A 17,368-nucleotide genomic window follows, 5' to 3' on the forward strand; every position below is an offset into this window, starting at 1 on the left:
AGTTGAATCTTTTACTATTTAACTCTTCAATAAATGAGCTGCCAAGTTAAGACAATGGCATAGAAGTGAAAATGTTCTTTGATCTGATCATTTATTTTTAATTAATAGAATTTCTTGTTTAAATGCTATTTAAAATATTCAATGTGACTTTGAACATTTAAAAAAATACTACTAAATATTTCTACTGGTTTTTACATCTCTCATTTAACTAGAGTAATCTCTCTCTTGACAAAGGCAAATTGATTTGTTTACAAAAGTGTTAAACAAAATCTGCACAAAAGCTCATCATAGGTAATAAAATAATAAAATGTGGAAAGACCTCTTATTTTATCAATTTGTATCTATCCACTACATTGGTCTAATTCCTATGTGATTTACCTGACTGGGAGTCAAAAAACTTGTGTTCTAATGTGGGTTTGGCTACTAAGATCATAGTATGATTAGACTGTAGAGTTTAATCTAGAAGAGAATTTATAGGACACCAAGTCCATCAATTCAATTCAATTTAATAAACATTTTTAATCATTTATTATTGTGCTGAACTAGGGATAAGGAATATAAAGATAAAGACATTTAAGTGGAGTTATGAATAGAGTGTCACATCTGGATTTGGGAAGACCTTAGTTCAAATCTGACACTTACTAGTTGTGTGATCCTGAACAAGTCAATCAACCCTGTTTATTTTAGTTTCTTCATTTTTAAGAGCTTGAGAAGGAAATGGCAAACCAGTTCAACATCTTTGCCAAGAAAATCCCCAGTGGTGTCATGAAGTCATACATGATTCAACAACAAAAATAATACAAAGATAAAATAAATAAAGGCTTGCCCTCAAGGAAGTTATTCTTTATTTTCTTTAAAATTTTTAAAAATATTTTTATTTTCTCCAGTTACATGTAGAGCATTTTTTTAACATTTGTTTTTTAAAATTTTGTGATCCAAATTCTCTCCCTTCTTTCCCTTGCATTGAGAAGGCTCATATGAAGTTATACAAAACATTTCTCATGTTGCAAAAGAACCCTCTCAAAAAAAAACCCTTTCAAAAAAATAAGTATGCTTCAATCTATATTCAGATATAATCAATTCTTTCTCTGGATATGGGTATTATTTTTTTTATCATAAGTCTTCAGAATAATCTTGGATTATTGTATTGTTGAGAATTAAAAAAAAATCATTCATGGCTGATCATCCCACAACTTTGCTATTACCATGTACATAATATTTTTCATTTTGCTTGAGTCAGAGAGAACTTTCTAGGTTTTTCTTGTCGCATCCTACTCATCTTTTCCTATAGAACAATAATATTCATTTATAATCCCATACCACTTGGTCATTCCCAATTGATGAGCAGCATCTCCTTAATTTCCATTTTTTTGCTCTTAGAAAAGAGCTACATGTAGGTTCTTTTAAAAAAAAATCTCTTTTGGGATTCATGTCTAATTGTTGTATTGTTAAATCAAAAAATATGCATGATGTTATAACTTTAGGCATAAATCATATTTTGTGATAATTTATCAATTGATGAATGGCTCTTATTTTTTTAAAATTTGATTCAGTTCCCTATACATATGAGAAATGAGGCCTTCATCAAAGAAACTTGCTTCAATTTTTTTCCATAATTATTATTGCTAGCTGTATTTCCCTCCTTTTTATTCTATTTTCTTTTAAGGAAACTACATTCTGTTGGGAGGAAATGTATACACATATATATATATCATATGTGTGTAAATCTCAAATATAAGCAAAGTAAATTTTTGAGGGGGAATATAGGTTTAATATGAAAAAAGTTTGTTAGCAGTAGAACAGATCTCTAGAGAGCACAAAGGAAGGGAAAAAAAAAAGTAAAATAAGGATACTAAAGGCATAGTGCTGGCTTAAATGGGTATGAAAGAAGGAAATAGTGTTTTAAAAAAAAAAGGAGTTTTGGCCTAGGGGATCCATAGCAGCATCCATGTATATCTGAGTTTAGCCATGATGAACACAATATTTGTCATGCCCTTCACATCAAAGGTAATGCTAGTTTAATTAACAATTACTCAGGAAGTGGTGGAAGGTGAGGTGTCTTTGTCCAAGGGAAAGAGAGATGTCTAAATACTGGTTCTACCTGATGGTGGATGTAGTTTATAGAAGGATGAGCGATGTTTTACGTTTTACCCTCAGCCGTAACAAATCTGTCTAGGACTTTATTGTTGAAAAAGTGTTGTTCTTCAGAACTGGAAGTCTTTGTTCTGGACTGGTGGTCAAGGAGGCAAGAGAGAGGAAGTAGGGTAGGATGACATCTAGTCTTTGTTCCTTCCTGATGGTCAAGATAGAAGTCAATGAAGTTCCGGAATCAGAGTGGTTATGCTTCATTTTGCAGATAGGGAAACACTTTTTTTTTTGAAGCTAAATGATATGCCCAAGGTCACATGGTAAATATTTGAGAAGAAACACATTAACTCTAAATCCATCTTTTTACTATATCTATTGAAGTATAATTACTGAAGACAATTATTGAACTTCTTTCTCTCTAACAGAGACTTTTTATGGCTTCTAAGGGCTTCCAATGGATCAGAGTTGGAAATACTTGAGCTGCATTTGTATTTCTGATGGTTTAGTATCACTGGGAGAGACTGAGAAACAAGCCAACATGAGTCAGGATCCACTTCAGAGTTTGAGAAGGAAATACCTATAAAAGAAGTAGATAGGAGCAGACAGCTATGTATTGAAAATATATTCTTTCTACTTATAGTCTACCTTTTTTGATATAACTTATTATTCTAAACCAGAGTTGCCTAATATATGAACTTAAGTCTTATTAGGAAAGTAATTAAAATTGCACATGTGAAGATAACTGTTCAATTGTAAATTTTTTCTGCCATGTTTTTCACAAAAACATGGTGACTCAATTATCATTATTGTTGCTTTGAATATGTAAATATTATAGAAGGAAAGAAAAAACATAGAGTGAAACTGATCATTAACTCTACCAGTGATTCCTCTATTATTCTAATAGATCAAGTTTATGTTGTTTTATAAAAATGGGGGGAAAGTATTTTTTTGGAAAAGACATGTCCTACATTGGCAGTGTAGTAGTTTTTTTTGGTGAGCTATGTTTGGGCAAAAGACTAGGTAATACTCTAATCTCTGAGCTACCATTTTGGGTAACTGAGTATGCATGGGTAGAACCTATTTAGCTCTTAGGCCTTTCCCTTTTCAGCAGATTAAGAACTTTACTGACACATTAGATAAATAAAATTAACCAATTAAATTCAAGCAAAACCAAAATGAACAAGATTTGTTTTAAAGCTTTTGAGTCAGCATTCCATTCCTTTCTCCTAAGATCTAAAATTCTACCTTCCTTCATCCTTTGTTTAAGTGCTTAACTCAAAATTGCTTCCATTTGAATGTTTTAGGAAGATTCTGAAGATAATCTGATAGGCTAAGATACTAGACACTGAAGTCCTTTCTCAAACTAAATTGCTCAACACCCAAACTCCATTGCAGTCTAATGGGTTGGCCTTGTTTGAATGCTTTCTGTACACTTGTCTAAGAGACTTTTATGGACAACTCACATAGAAAAATGCATACCCATATGGCAGTCAGAAAAAGTAATACAAAGACACTTTCCAAGTCTGTCTTAAGAACATTGGAATTGATTTTATGGCATAGGAGACACTGGCACAGGTCTGCTCAGCATGTCATGACCTTATCAAAGAAGGTACTATGCTTTTGAGCAAAGTAGGATTGAAATAGCTCAAAAATAAATGTGAAAACTTGGAGAATCACCCTAAATGTTCACATGGATTATTTGTGCCCAATTTATGGCAGAACATTCTGAGCTCATGTTGGTCTGATCAGCCATAGTCAGACATTGTAATTTGATTTTAACAGAGTGAAGTCATTTCGTCTTTGAGAATGAAGGACAGCAACCAATTTTCCACAAGTACACCAGAGGCTTTTTTTTTTTTTTTTTTTTTGGAAAGTACTTTCAGCATCTCAGTTTCAAGGTTACTTGGGGAAAGAAGTAGACATCTTTAATTTAAATCTATTTGCATCTCTTGTAGTGATTTCCTTCTCAAATGCCATAGTAGCTTATGGTGAGTCTTAACTCATGTATCAGTTTCTTTCTCAACATCTCCCGAGGTTTCCAGATCTCCAGGACTGGAGGAAGGATATGAGCTTGCAGCTTTGACCCCTTGGAAGCCTTCATCAACAGGAGTTCTCAAAAGGAAGAAAAAAAATTCTTCTAAGGATAGAGGGAGAAAAAAACCAAAGTGCTACAATATACTGTTAATATAACCTGAGTCTTATCACATCTTAAGTGATCTTTATTACTCTTTTTACCATAATAAAAAAGTGGCCACTCATCTCATGACATGAATGATGCAGGCATTAGGCAGGTTCATACATTTCAATACAACAGATATTATACTTATAAACTAATGAAGGTGTCCAACTTTGGCAAATTGTGACCTACTTGTTTGAATACCTCATATACCTGGGCTTCTCTTTCCTTATCTGTAAAGTAAGAGGCTTTAACTATATAATTTCTAAACTCCCTTCTAGTCTTAAGATTCTATGATTCTAAATGACTTAGTAATTACACAGTGTTGTGCCATATATGATGCTACTGACGATGATTATGAATCATGTGTGCTTAGGTGTGGCTGCAAAGTCCTATCCAAAATGCTTTTCATATCGCATCCCAGTGATGGATTCCTGTTAATGAGTCAGTCTCATTTGGTTACAAGTGGGATCATCATCATTCCCACAATTTGGCAGCTAATATTTATAATTCTGTTTTTCAGATGCTGCGAGCTTTTTTTATTCCACATTGACACCATATACTATTGGGAAGAATTTCTTTCACTACTGAGTAAGTGGTGTAAGAATTTTAACTTCAGTAGAAATAAATCCTAAGCTTTCCATCATCACTTTCCTAATGAATTTTCAGCCTCAGGGTTATAAAAATCTATCATAATTCTTACCATATGAAAGACAGCCTGGCCTGGAGGATAATAGGCTGGTCTTAGAATTAGGAAGATCAGAGTTCTAATCCTGCCTCTGAATCATTCTTATTATATGACTGGGGAAACTCATTTAACTCTCAGTGTTCCCAGACAACTCTCTGAGTATAAATTATATACTTTGGAGCATTTGTTGATCTATACTAGTAAAGGGGATTTCCTCACAAGGAATTCCCTTTTGCAGTGAAATCAAGGTCTAGACTGCCCTTAAGAAATCTCTATGAGTTTATAATCCATAGAATCTTACTTTCAAAATCTATAATAAATTTAAATTTTCTGGAAATCACTCAGCTTAGAAGGTAAAATACTCCAATGGTAGCATTGCTTGTCTGTCTTCAGAATGCCTGAGCCAGTGCTAATGTCAACGACAAAGGAGTTTACATAAAACAAAAGCTCCTCTGTGGAACAGATGTTTAGAGGGGGTCAACTGCCTGGATTCTAATAGGCAACAGTATCAGTCTTCTGGGTATAGAAAAGCTTTATGTCACATCAATATTGCTCAATGTATTGCAATGAATTTTTAGATCTGTATGGCTGAAATGAAAATTTTCACCTGAATTCTTGGTTTTTACTTGTATAGTACATTAAAAAAAAGAGAAAGGCATTCCATGTGACTATCTTACTAGTATTCCATTATAACTTCTGTTTCCACTCTAGATATACTTTGCTTTTAAAAGGAGGAACATTTCATCCTTCAAGCCTTTAAATTAGTCAAATCAAGATTTAGACATGGACTACTGAAAAGAACTGTATTCAAACAATATTGAAGCATTTTTTTTTTTATATAGAGATGTTGAGGGTGTAAAAAACAAAGTATAATGACAACTTGCCCATCATTGTTCCTTAACCACCTTTTATCTGTGAACATGGGAAGTAGTGGCTCAATGACGGAAACTAATCAACAATCTATGATTGGAATTCCCTTCTTCCCCACTCCTTAGTTTCTCTACTGGTCCAATCTTTTGAAATAAAAGTTTAAACCAAAGTTGAGTCAAAGAATATATTCTTTTCCTAAATTAGATGCCAATATCCACAGATATCCCTGCATTTTTCTTCCTTCCTAAAACATTTGTTGTTGGTCCTAGGGACATAACCTAAATGAAAAGGATGATTTAAGGCAGATAACTGACAGTTTCATAGATTTAGAACTAGAAGGGACCTTAGAGGTCATTGAATTCAGTCCCTGCATTTTACAAATGAAGTGGAGTGGAGCAAACTAAGGCTAAAGGAAGCTAAATGACTAGCCCATGGTTATACAGCTGACATGTAGCCAAGTCAGGATTTGAATTCAGATCTCCTTTATACTAATTACAGCATTCTATTCAGTGCACCATACATCTACCAGATCTCTCATGAGATTGTCTAATGCTAGGGCCGTCTTTTTCAAAGTTCTGTTTGTATAGTAACATGCACAAATAAAAGTAATTATATGATTCTTAGGCCTTGATATTCTCTCAGAGCAATGGGGCAAAGTACTGAGTCATTTTTTTCTATGCCAGACATTTGTTTTGTGATTTGTTTCCTTATGTCTAATCAGTTGGTGAGAGAATTTTAGTGCAAGGTTCCAGTTTGGGAGAATCTAAACATTTCATCTATAAGTCTGTGAAGTTGGAAGGAAAGGGTGTTTTGGATGATTTTTTGTTTTTGTTTGGATTTGGATCAGCAAGATGAGCTTGCCTCATTCTACAAACAGGAATGTAGAATGAATATTTGTTTGGATATGCTTTTGAAGACTGATTGGGACTGTATGAGTGTCAGAAGCAACAGTGACTCATAAACCTGTAAATATAGATTAAATATTCTGGATCTTAAATACACGGCACAGACACAGACAAACATACATACATACACACATTTCAGTGCACATTAAAAATCACCAGAGCTACTGAAAAGATCCCTCTCCAAATACCATCAGCATGTTCCTCTTCCTTGATAGTTGGAAGCTGAATCAATTTCCCTGATGGAGTCCTTCACAGTGATCTGATCCTAAACAAGAAGGGACCATCCAGGACCTAAGGAAGGGCAAAAGGTTCTTTTGAACTTCAGATCAAAATCCAGAAGCCAAACCTTCATGTAATGGAGTTACAATCAAATGGAATGTTAATGAGTGAACAGAGATTGTGGTTGGTAGTCCTTCATTTTTAAAAAGGGCCAATGACATCATAGGGTGATGTTTTAAGTGAATTGATTCTCAGTGAGGCAGAGTTGCACAAAGTCATCAGCTTCAAAGTCCAGTGGCAAGACAAAAGTCAAGATGACTCTTGATGGCCCAGGATGCAGTGGATGATCTTGGCTTCTTTGATGTCTGACCAACTCTAAGTACTTCCCAGTACCTGCTATAGCCACCTTCTTAGTCTTTGGAACAGATTGTTCTTACATGCCCATTCCCCTGGGGAAAGTCTTCACTTGTTTAGGGTAGATATTTCCCAATTCACCAATGGGTTTGAGATCTGTCAGTTAACTTCAACGTGGTTTAGCCTGTCTGGTGAGAAAATTTTCCTGGAGTGTAGACACTGTACATACTATCTTTTTGGAGCCATAGGTAAAAGGTGGGTGACAGGTGGACACCAAAGGTGCATAAGCATCCCTGAAAAGGGCTTAAAAAGTCCTCACACCAAATGACATGCTAGATCTCCCTTTCAAAGACTTCTCTGTGTATAGAAATATGAAGATGAGAGACCAAATTATAGAAATATTATCTCTGTCTCTCTCTGTCTCTCTGTCTCTTTCTCTTTCTCTGTCTCTCTGTCTCTCTCTCTTTATATATATATATGTATATATATATAAAAGATCTATCTATCTATCTATCTATCTATCTATCTATCTTCTAATGACCACCCACACCACTTTAAATAGATCTTCCTTTTTACCCAGTTTCCTATGAAAAAAGAATAGATCTATGCTACTATGGGCTCATTGCTGCTTATTTAATATTATTTTCAGGGGTACATACCATCTCCCTAAGGTTTAACTTTTAAACCTCTAGTACTATGGTGCAATTTCCTTAAAGGAAACAGAATGGTTGATATAAACAACGCTTGCTTTCCATTGTGGAAGTGTGGTGGGTGGATATCTTTTTGGAGCTCTTAAATTTAGTTTTGTTTTTATGGGCAACAACTAGCTAATTGAGCTGGCCAATGAAAATATACAAATAAAAATACTCTAGAGATTCACAATAGAAACATATTTCTGTAATAACTCTAGTCAATTTCAGTCATGTTTTCCAGAGTAACAGAAAACTGAGGACTAGTATACTATGTAGTTTTAGTTTCCGTAGATACATGTGGAAGGGAGACATTTCCCAGAGAAAACCAAACTTGGTTAGTTTATTTGCTTGCCTACAGCTATTTGTTAAGCAGAAAATGTGTCTTCAAAAGAGGATATATTTTATAGCAGGGTAAAACATCCGGCCACCTGGATCAAGAAAAAAGTCTCTTTAGTCTTGTATATTTTGCTCAGGTGAAGAAATATTAAATATCTTTGGATTTGCTTGAAACATTGTCCTTCATTCATTTCCCAATAACTCAGGATAAGAATCCTTCAAAGAATTCATTATCTCCTAGTTTCAACCCTATCTTCCAGATCCAAAAGTTCCAACCAGCACTGGAAAAATAGAAATTCTTTGGTATTTGGAAAAGCAAAATCAGAAAATTATAAAACTCATAGTGAATTTAATGCAGTCTATTTCCTGGCAGTAAATAATAAATTAAATAAATGTATGGGATCACATTTTCCTCTTCCATTTACTTTTAATTTTCCTATGATTCCAATTCACACTTCCATTTTTTTTCTTTTTTAATAGTCTTTTTTTCCAGGAATCCTTCATTACGAAACCTCATCAGGTCTTCTTTTTTATTTCCTACATGTTGTTCTTTTTTTAAAAAAAATTCATTTTATAATCTGTACTTAATTTCCATGTTCTTTCCTTATTCTTATTTTCTTTCCATCAGCTTGGTGTCCTTTTATGTGTATGTATATGCACATGTATGTTTATGTAAATATGCATAAGTGCATAACTCTCCATTGTTGCTTTATGGTCCCTTTTCATGCTCTCCTTCACATGTTATTGTAAAATTTCTGCTCCTTTTCTCTTCCGTTTTCCTCTTTGTTCCCGTTCCTTCTCTAGCCTTCCATTTCCACTTCTTGGCTTTCTCTCATGCAGTTCCTTTTTGTAGTTTACTCTCAAACAGAATACAACAATTCCATGAATGAGGTCCTCAGTAACTGGATGCCATAGGTAAGGGCACTGATCGAGATCAGTTTAGCTTCACGATCCCAATCTCTATGGAGGTTGTGGGCAGCCCTGCTTTTGCTATCTTTAGTCAGAAATCTGAGTTATGTCAAACCCCTATAAAGCTGTCCATTGCTCATCCCATGTTTGCTGAACCCCTTTTGGGTTATAGCCTGCCCAGCACTCTGCCTTATGGTGTGATTTCTCCTCTCCCCTTCTCCATGCCACATGGTGTCTCTTCTCCCACCTCCCTACTATATACCTCAAGTTGTCTTTCTATTTCTAGATAGCTAACTCTTTTAGCTATCTAGCTATATTTAGCCTGCCACCTATGGGCATATTTCAATCACATGGAGGTCTTATTCCCTTTCTCCTGGTTAACTTTAAGTTCTACTAGGGAACTTGCCTTTTCTGTCATTTATTGTTCAAAGTCCTTTACTGGCTAAATGCCATTTCCCAAAGAGAATAGCCACTATGAATTCTTCACATGACTGAATGCCAACATTTGGTACCTCTGAACCACAAACACATCAGTTGGAATCAGCAAATGCTTTTCTAAATCACATCATTTGGCCCTGATCACATTAATTATGAAGATCACGAGACCATAGGATTAGAGATTTAGAGTCAGAAGAGAACTTAGAGGCAATCAAATCCAGTCCCTTTATTTTACACACCAGGAAACTGAGGCCCAAAGAGTTTAAGTGACTTGTCTGGGGTCACATAGCTAGAAAGTACCTCAGATGGAATTTATACCTGAATCTTTCTGACTATACAAATAATTTGTACACATTAAAGCACTATAAAGATGTTTTCAATCAATATCATTGCTATTGCTCATGACAGTTATCAATATTAATGAGTATTAACAATATTAATCAATATTAATAACATCATGATTAATTAGTATTAGTTAAGACTGCCATAACCATAAAGATGGAGAGCTCAGAGCTAGAAAGTTTATAAAGCTAGGTTTAATTTAATAACATAAATTTTGATTTAATTTTATTTTTAAATTTTTAGTTTAATTTAGTTTAATTTAATAACATCTTTATGTTTAATTTCTGATTCTGACATGATCAGGTCTTGTGATCATAGGTAGTCGCTTAGTCTTAAGTAAGTCAATAAAATGTCTAGAAGTGTCAAACTAAATCGGAAAGAATTCCCTTATCCAAAAATTTCCTATATAACAGATCCATTCCTTAACTTTGTCCTATTAAAACTCGTAGTAATAATTCATTAGTTAACAAGCATTTAATAAGTACTTACCATGTTCCAGGTACTGTACTAAGTTCTGGAGGTACAAAGGAAGGCTGAGACTCATTGTCAGTAATAACAACTGCAGTCTCTGTTACCTCAGTATACTGCCATATACCCTATTAGTTCTGTAATATGAATTATTGTTAAGTCATTCAGTTTCCTTCAACTTTTCTTGTTCTATTTTTAATAGTTATTATTTTTTTGGCAAAGATATTGGAATAGTTTGTCATTTCCTTTTCCATAACCTTTAGAACTGTGGAAACTGAGGCAAACAGTTTAAATAATTCACCCAGGGTTACACGGCTATTAAGTGTCTGAGGTTGGATTTGAATTGATTCTGGGCTCAGCACTCTATCACTTGTGATGTGAATAAATTCAGTAATTCATCAAATTAGAATTAAGCACTTACTATGTCTAGAACAGAAAAAGGAATTTAGAATAACAAAGATATTTTAAGACCTACCCTGCTCTCAAGTAGCTTAAAATCAAACAGCAAAAGGAACTCAGTAAGTAAAGGTGGAAATGACCTGTGAATGTTTTGGTTTTGTTCTTTTAGGTCCACAAACCATCATTCTACTGTAATTATGGAAGATTTATTAATGATGTTTTCTGTGGTGTTTTGGGAAAAGTGGTATAATTCTTTTGAAAAGTCAGGAGCAGCCAGCCTTGGTCTCCCAGCCTTCTGCTGAGAAAGGGAGTGTTTGTGGTAAAAGAAAGGAGGAACCCTCGGGGTAGGGGGTGGATGGGTTATTGATACATTATATCCAGAAAGTCCTTAGGGGTGGGGATGTGTCAGCTTCATCCTAACATGATGCTGATGGTGGTTGGGTGGGCTTAATTAGCCACATGGTATGATTAGGTTACTAAGCATTAAGTTCAAGGAAACCCTCAAATTGTTCTAATTTATTCATAATTGTTTCAGGTCGGTCAACTGTGCCTGATTTAGGGAAAAATCAAAACCAAAAGATTTTTACTCTGTCCTGGTGCTTAGTGTGAGAATATGAGGAAAAAGAGTCATTAGAAAAAGGTGGGAGGGGAAGGGGCAAGATGGTCTCAGTATAGCAGTAAAGCAGAACAAGGTATTGCCATTATGTGTGTGTGTATGTGTATATGTGTGCATGTGTGTGTTTATTAGGTAAGTGGGTTGATATTTTGCATTACGTACAATTCACTAAATCAGATATAATTGGTGTTTCTGAGTAGTCAATTTAATTTGTTTATTATTATTATGTTATATAGTCTTCTGTAGTGTTTAATCAGAATCCCAAATGCTGAGCAACAGTTATATATTTTATGTTAAGGACTCACTGGATAAAATGCTTGTGCTAACTATAGTGCTGTCATTCTTTCAGCCCAATTTCCCTATTTTTCTTAAATTATTTTCATAACATTAAATTTCCTAACTGGCCAAACCCCTGCTTTTTATTTTTTATTTTTTGGATCTCTAAGGTGTCACATGGAAAAAAAATGAGATATTTAGTCAAAGATGTCATTTTGGTCTACACTTGAGTATGACTCCAAGAAGTTATGTAAGCAGAGAAACTTAGATCTCACAGAACATCTGTTTTTTGTATCACTTTGCAAAATCCCCAAATACAGAGCACTTTATGAAAATTGGAACATTGCAGATTTTCAGCAGGTCTGTCTACAGATATATATCTTATTATGACTGGCCCAAGATCTATATTCTCTTTAGGCTATTGCAAAAAAAAGACTTAAATTCTTGTTCCCTGTCAATCATCTCTTCTAACTAACTAATATGATTCCTATTAAAATGGAGAACCTTCTTTTCCAATTTGTGCTGAATAGGGCTATCTCTATGCAGTCCTAACTGTGCAGAACCAAAAAGATCTACAACAATAATATTTAGAGACTTCTATATTAAAGTCATTCTTTTTGAAAGAAAAAACAAAAATTGTAAAGGTGGTGCATTTTGCATTCTACTATCTCCCATCTCTCCTTTATGTTCTAAAATTTTGTCAGCTTCTCCCCTTCTACTCTGTTATCCCTCTCTCCATATTCCTTTTGTTCTTATTCCACTACCTGTCTGGTCAGGACCACTTTTTTTTTTTTATTATCCCTCTTGACCTTGTACTCCTTGAGCATTTTCTTAGCCTTTTCGTGAGATTTAACTTCTCTAGTAAATGCTAAATTCACCCACTTTTTCTTCCTTCCCTTACTTATAAATTGCTTTAAAATTTTCCTGTCTTCTCAAGAGAAGTACAAAAAGGTAAAAAGAAAAGAACTCTTGAGAACTGTATTTCTGTTATGAATATACATAGAGTGCATGCATAATTTGATTTTATTGTTATAACATAAAAAATAAACTAGAGGTGGAAAAGGGATTGTACTGGAAAAAGGGGAAAGTGGAAGTAAAATGAGGGAAATTAATATTACAGGAAGAGGCAAAGAGAAGCTATTATGATTGAAGGGAAAATGGGAGGGGGAATGAACATTGTGGGAATCTCCCATCAGATTTGGCTCAAAGAGAAAATATTAGGCATATGTGGTTTTACCAAGAAACTTCTCTCACCTTATAGAAAAGTGGGAGGGGAAAGGGGAAAAGGAAAGGAAAAGGCCAAATAAGGGAAAACATAAATTGTAGGAGAAAGGTATAAGAAAAGGGGAGAGACTTAAAAGGGGAGAACTGCTTGAGTCAAGTAAGGCTTATAAGTAAAATGCTGGGGAGGAAGGAAAGGGGGAAAGGAAAGAGAAAAGTATAGTTTGGGGTTAATAAGATGGCAGGAAATACAGAATTAATAGTTTTAACAATAAATGTGAATGGGATGAACTCTCCCATAAAGTGTCAACAGATAGCAGACTGGATTAAAAGCCAGAATATTACAATATGTTGCTTACAAGAAACACATTTTCTTGTATGTATTGCAAAGTGATACATACAAAGTAAAGGTAAAAGGCTGGAGCAGAATCTATTATGATTCAGGGGAAATAAAAAAAAAAAAAAGCAGGGGTAGCCATCCTGATCTCAGATCAAGCAAAAGCAAAAATTGATCTAATTAAAAGAGATAAGGAAGGAAACTCTATCTTGCTAAAGGGTAACATAGATAATGAAACAATATCAGTACTAAACATATATGCACCAAAGAGAGCTGTAAGAATAGACAGCAAAACTATAATAGTGGGAGATCTCAGCTTTGTTCTCTAAGAACTAGATAAATCAAACCACAAAATAAATAAGAAAGAAGTTAAAGAGGTAAATAGAATACTAGAAAAGTTAGGTATGATAGATCTTAGGAGAAAATTGAATGCAGGCAGAAAGAAGTACACTTTCTTCTCAGCAGTTCATGGAACCTATATAAAAATTGACTATATATTAAGACATAAAGATCTCAAAATCAAATGCAGAAAGGCAGAAATAGTAAATGCAATTTTTTTTTCCAGATCATGATGTAATAAAAATTACATTCAATAAAAGGCCAGGGGAAAATGGACTGAAAAGTAATTGGAAACTAAATGATTTCAAACTAAAGAATAAATGGGTGAAACGGCAAATTATAGAAACGATTAATTATTATATTAGGAAAACTATTAGCATAATTGACTATATCAGTAACCAAATTAACAAAAATCATATGATTATCTCAATAGATGCAGAAAAAACATTTGATAAAATCCAATACTCTATTAAAAACACTAGAAAGAATAGGAATAAATTGACTTTTCCTTAAAACAGTCAGTAGAATCTATTCAAAACCATCAGCAAGCATATATGTAAGGGGGATAAACTGGAACCATTCCCAATAAGATCAGGAGTCATTTCAACAAGGTTGCTCACTATCATTATTACTATTCAAATTGTATTAGAAATGCTAGCTATGACAATAAGAGAAGAAAAAGAGATTAAAGGAATTAGAGTAGGTAATGAGGAAACCAAATTATCACTCTTTGCAGATAATGTGATGATATATTACAGAACCCTAGAGAATCAACTAAAAAACTACTAGAAATAATCCACAACTTTAGCAAAGTTGGAGGATACCAAATAAATCCACATAAATCATCAACATTTTTATATATTACTAACAAAATCTAACAGCAAGTGATATAAAGAGAAATTCCATTTAAAATAACTGTTGATAGTATAAAATATTTGGGAATCTATATGCCAAGGGAAAGTCAAGACTTATATAAGCAAAACTACAAAACACTTTCCACACAAATAAAGTCAGATTTAAATAATTAGAAAAATATCAAGTGCTCTTGGATAGGTTGAGGGAATATAATAAAGATGACAATACTACCTAAACTATTTATTTAGTGCTATACCAATCGAATTCCCAAGAAACTATTTTACTGACCTAGAAAAAATAACAACAAAATTCATCTGGAAGAACAAAAGGTCAAGAATTTTAAGGGAGTTAATGAAAAAAAAAAGCAAATTAAGATAGTCTAGCTGTATCAGATATAAAAATATATTATAAAGTAAAGGACATCAAAAACATTTGGGATAGCTAAGAAATAGAGCAGTTGATCAGTGGATAGGTTAGGTTCACAGAACAAAATAATCAATGACTACAGCAATATAGTGTTTGAGAAACCCCAAAACCCCAGTTTTTGGGATAAGAATTCATTATTTGACAAAAAATGCTTGGAAAACTAGAAACTAATATGGCAGAAAGTAGGAATTGATCCACACATAACATTGTATACCAAGGTAAGGTCGAAATGCATTAATGATCTAGATGTGAAGAATGATTTTATAGACAAATTAGAAGAACATAGGAGAGTTTACCTCTCAGATCTGTGGAGGAAGGAATTTGTGACCAAAGAAGAACTAGAGATCCTTATTGATCACAAAATAGATAATGTTGATTATATTAAGTTAAAAAGCTTTTGTACAAACAAAAGTAATACAGACAAGATTAGAAGGAAAGCAATAAATTGGAAAAATATTTTTACATTTAAAAGGCCTCATTTTGATTTTAAAAAAGGGAAAAAGACCTGTGTGTGCAAGAATGTTTGTGGCAGCCCTCTTTATAGTGGCCAGAAACTGGAAACTGAGTATATGCCCATCAATTGGAGAATGGCTGAATAAGTTGTGATATATGAATGTTTTGGAATATTATTGTTCTGTAAGAAAAGACCAGCCGGATGATTTCAGAAAGGCCTGGAAAGACTTATATGAACTGATGATGAGTGGAATGAGCAGAACCAGGAGATCATTATTACATGGCAACAACAACACTATATGAAGGCGAATTCTGATAGATGTGCCTCTCCTCAACAATGATATGATTCAAGGCAATTCCAATTTTTCAGTGATGAAGAGAGTCATCTACAGTCAGAGAGAAGACTGTGGCAATTGAGTTTGGACCACAACATAGCATTCTCACGTTTTCTGTTGTTGTTTGCTTGCATTTTGTTTTCTTTCTCAGTTTCTTTTCCCTTCTTGATCCAAGTTTTCTTGTGCGGGCAAAACAACTGTATAAATATGTTATACATATATTGGATATAACATATATCTTGACATTTTCAACATATATTAGACTACCTGCCACCTAGGGGAAGAGTCAGGGGAAGAAGGGGATGATTTGGAACAAAAGGCTTTGCAAGGGTCCATGCTGAAAAATTCCCATTCATTTTTTAAAATAAAAAGCTTTAATAAAAAAATAAAGATGAAAAATTTAAAAAAATTAATGTCTTATATTCTCTTTCCCTGAAAGTATTGTTCTTTATTTTTCAAAATAAGGTCAACAAAATCATACCAATGTGGCAGTGGCTGGTGAAAAATTGTGGCACTCCTTCCCAAATATTAAATTTGCTTTTTAAAGGATCTCATCTTTTGAAGGCAAAATAGTTTGTCAAAGAATTATTTTTTTTCAAATAACATAGCTGACCATTTGTTGAGCATGGGAAATAGTTTTGAGCAGATAAAAGTTTTGGAGACCCTTAAATCCTACATGTTCTTAATTATTCTGCTGATGAGTAGAGTCTTCTTTATGTGACCAGATGGGACACCGTTTCAAGAATTATTTAAAATCACTAGGCCACTAGTTATTATGATGTAACAACAAACTACCAAATAGATAATTTATAATTAATTATCTACAAAGAATCTTGATTGCACATTTAGACAGTGGATCCACTTCTCTCACTGTAGATATTTATATAAAGGTTACATGACTCCTTATTTGTTGTGGTTGTAGAAGTGATTCTTCTTAATGTCTAATTATTCTGACTATTCCCCAAAATTCTTTTTTTAACTCAGAAATTTTGTATTCTTTGAAGTTCTGTAAGATTACAGGGCCTTTATAAATGAGCTCCATGGATACTTAAAAAATTTACCAATCTGCTCAGGAAAAGCTAAATGGATGAAGAATGAATATTTCCTACTTTATGACATGTAGTCAGGTATGTAGTCTATTGAGTCAGACCTGAAGTCCCTATGACTTAGAACAAAGTGAGTTGGGACTTGGTCAAGTTCAATAAGAAGATTGTCTTTGGGGAAATAATATTTTCAATGATCTTATTTCTCTTACACAAAAGTCCATCTTTTTTTTAAACATTAGTACATTATTAGTGTTTTTATATGGCTATGAATTATGAAATATTTTAATCTCAGTAGCACAAAGATTACAGATGATTCAAAAGGCAATGAAGAGAGTCAAAAGATGAATAAGTAAATCATAACATTGGAAAAAGAAGACTTATATTGATGTGAATCCCAAACTAACTTATTATTCTTTTGAACTAGGATTTGCTCTCCTGATCCTTATCAATATTAGTAGTATAAAATATATTATGGAAATATATGACCAGAATAGGAGCTGGACAGGTCAAATTGCAAGAGCATAAGTGTTATGTTTGCATCCCTAAAATAGTAAATGACTTATAGGAACATTTTCATTAT

This window comes from Antechinus flavipes, chromosome 4 (genome assembly GCF_016432865.1).
Source record: "Antechinus flavipes isolate AdamAnt ecotype Samford, QLD, Australia chromosome 4, AdamAnt_v2, whole genome shotgun sequence".
Taxonomy (NCBI): Eukaryota; Metazoa; Chordata; class Mammalia; order Dasyuromorphia; family Dasyuridae; genus Antechinus; species Antechinus flavipes.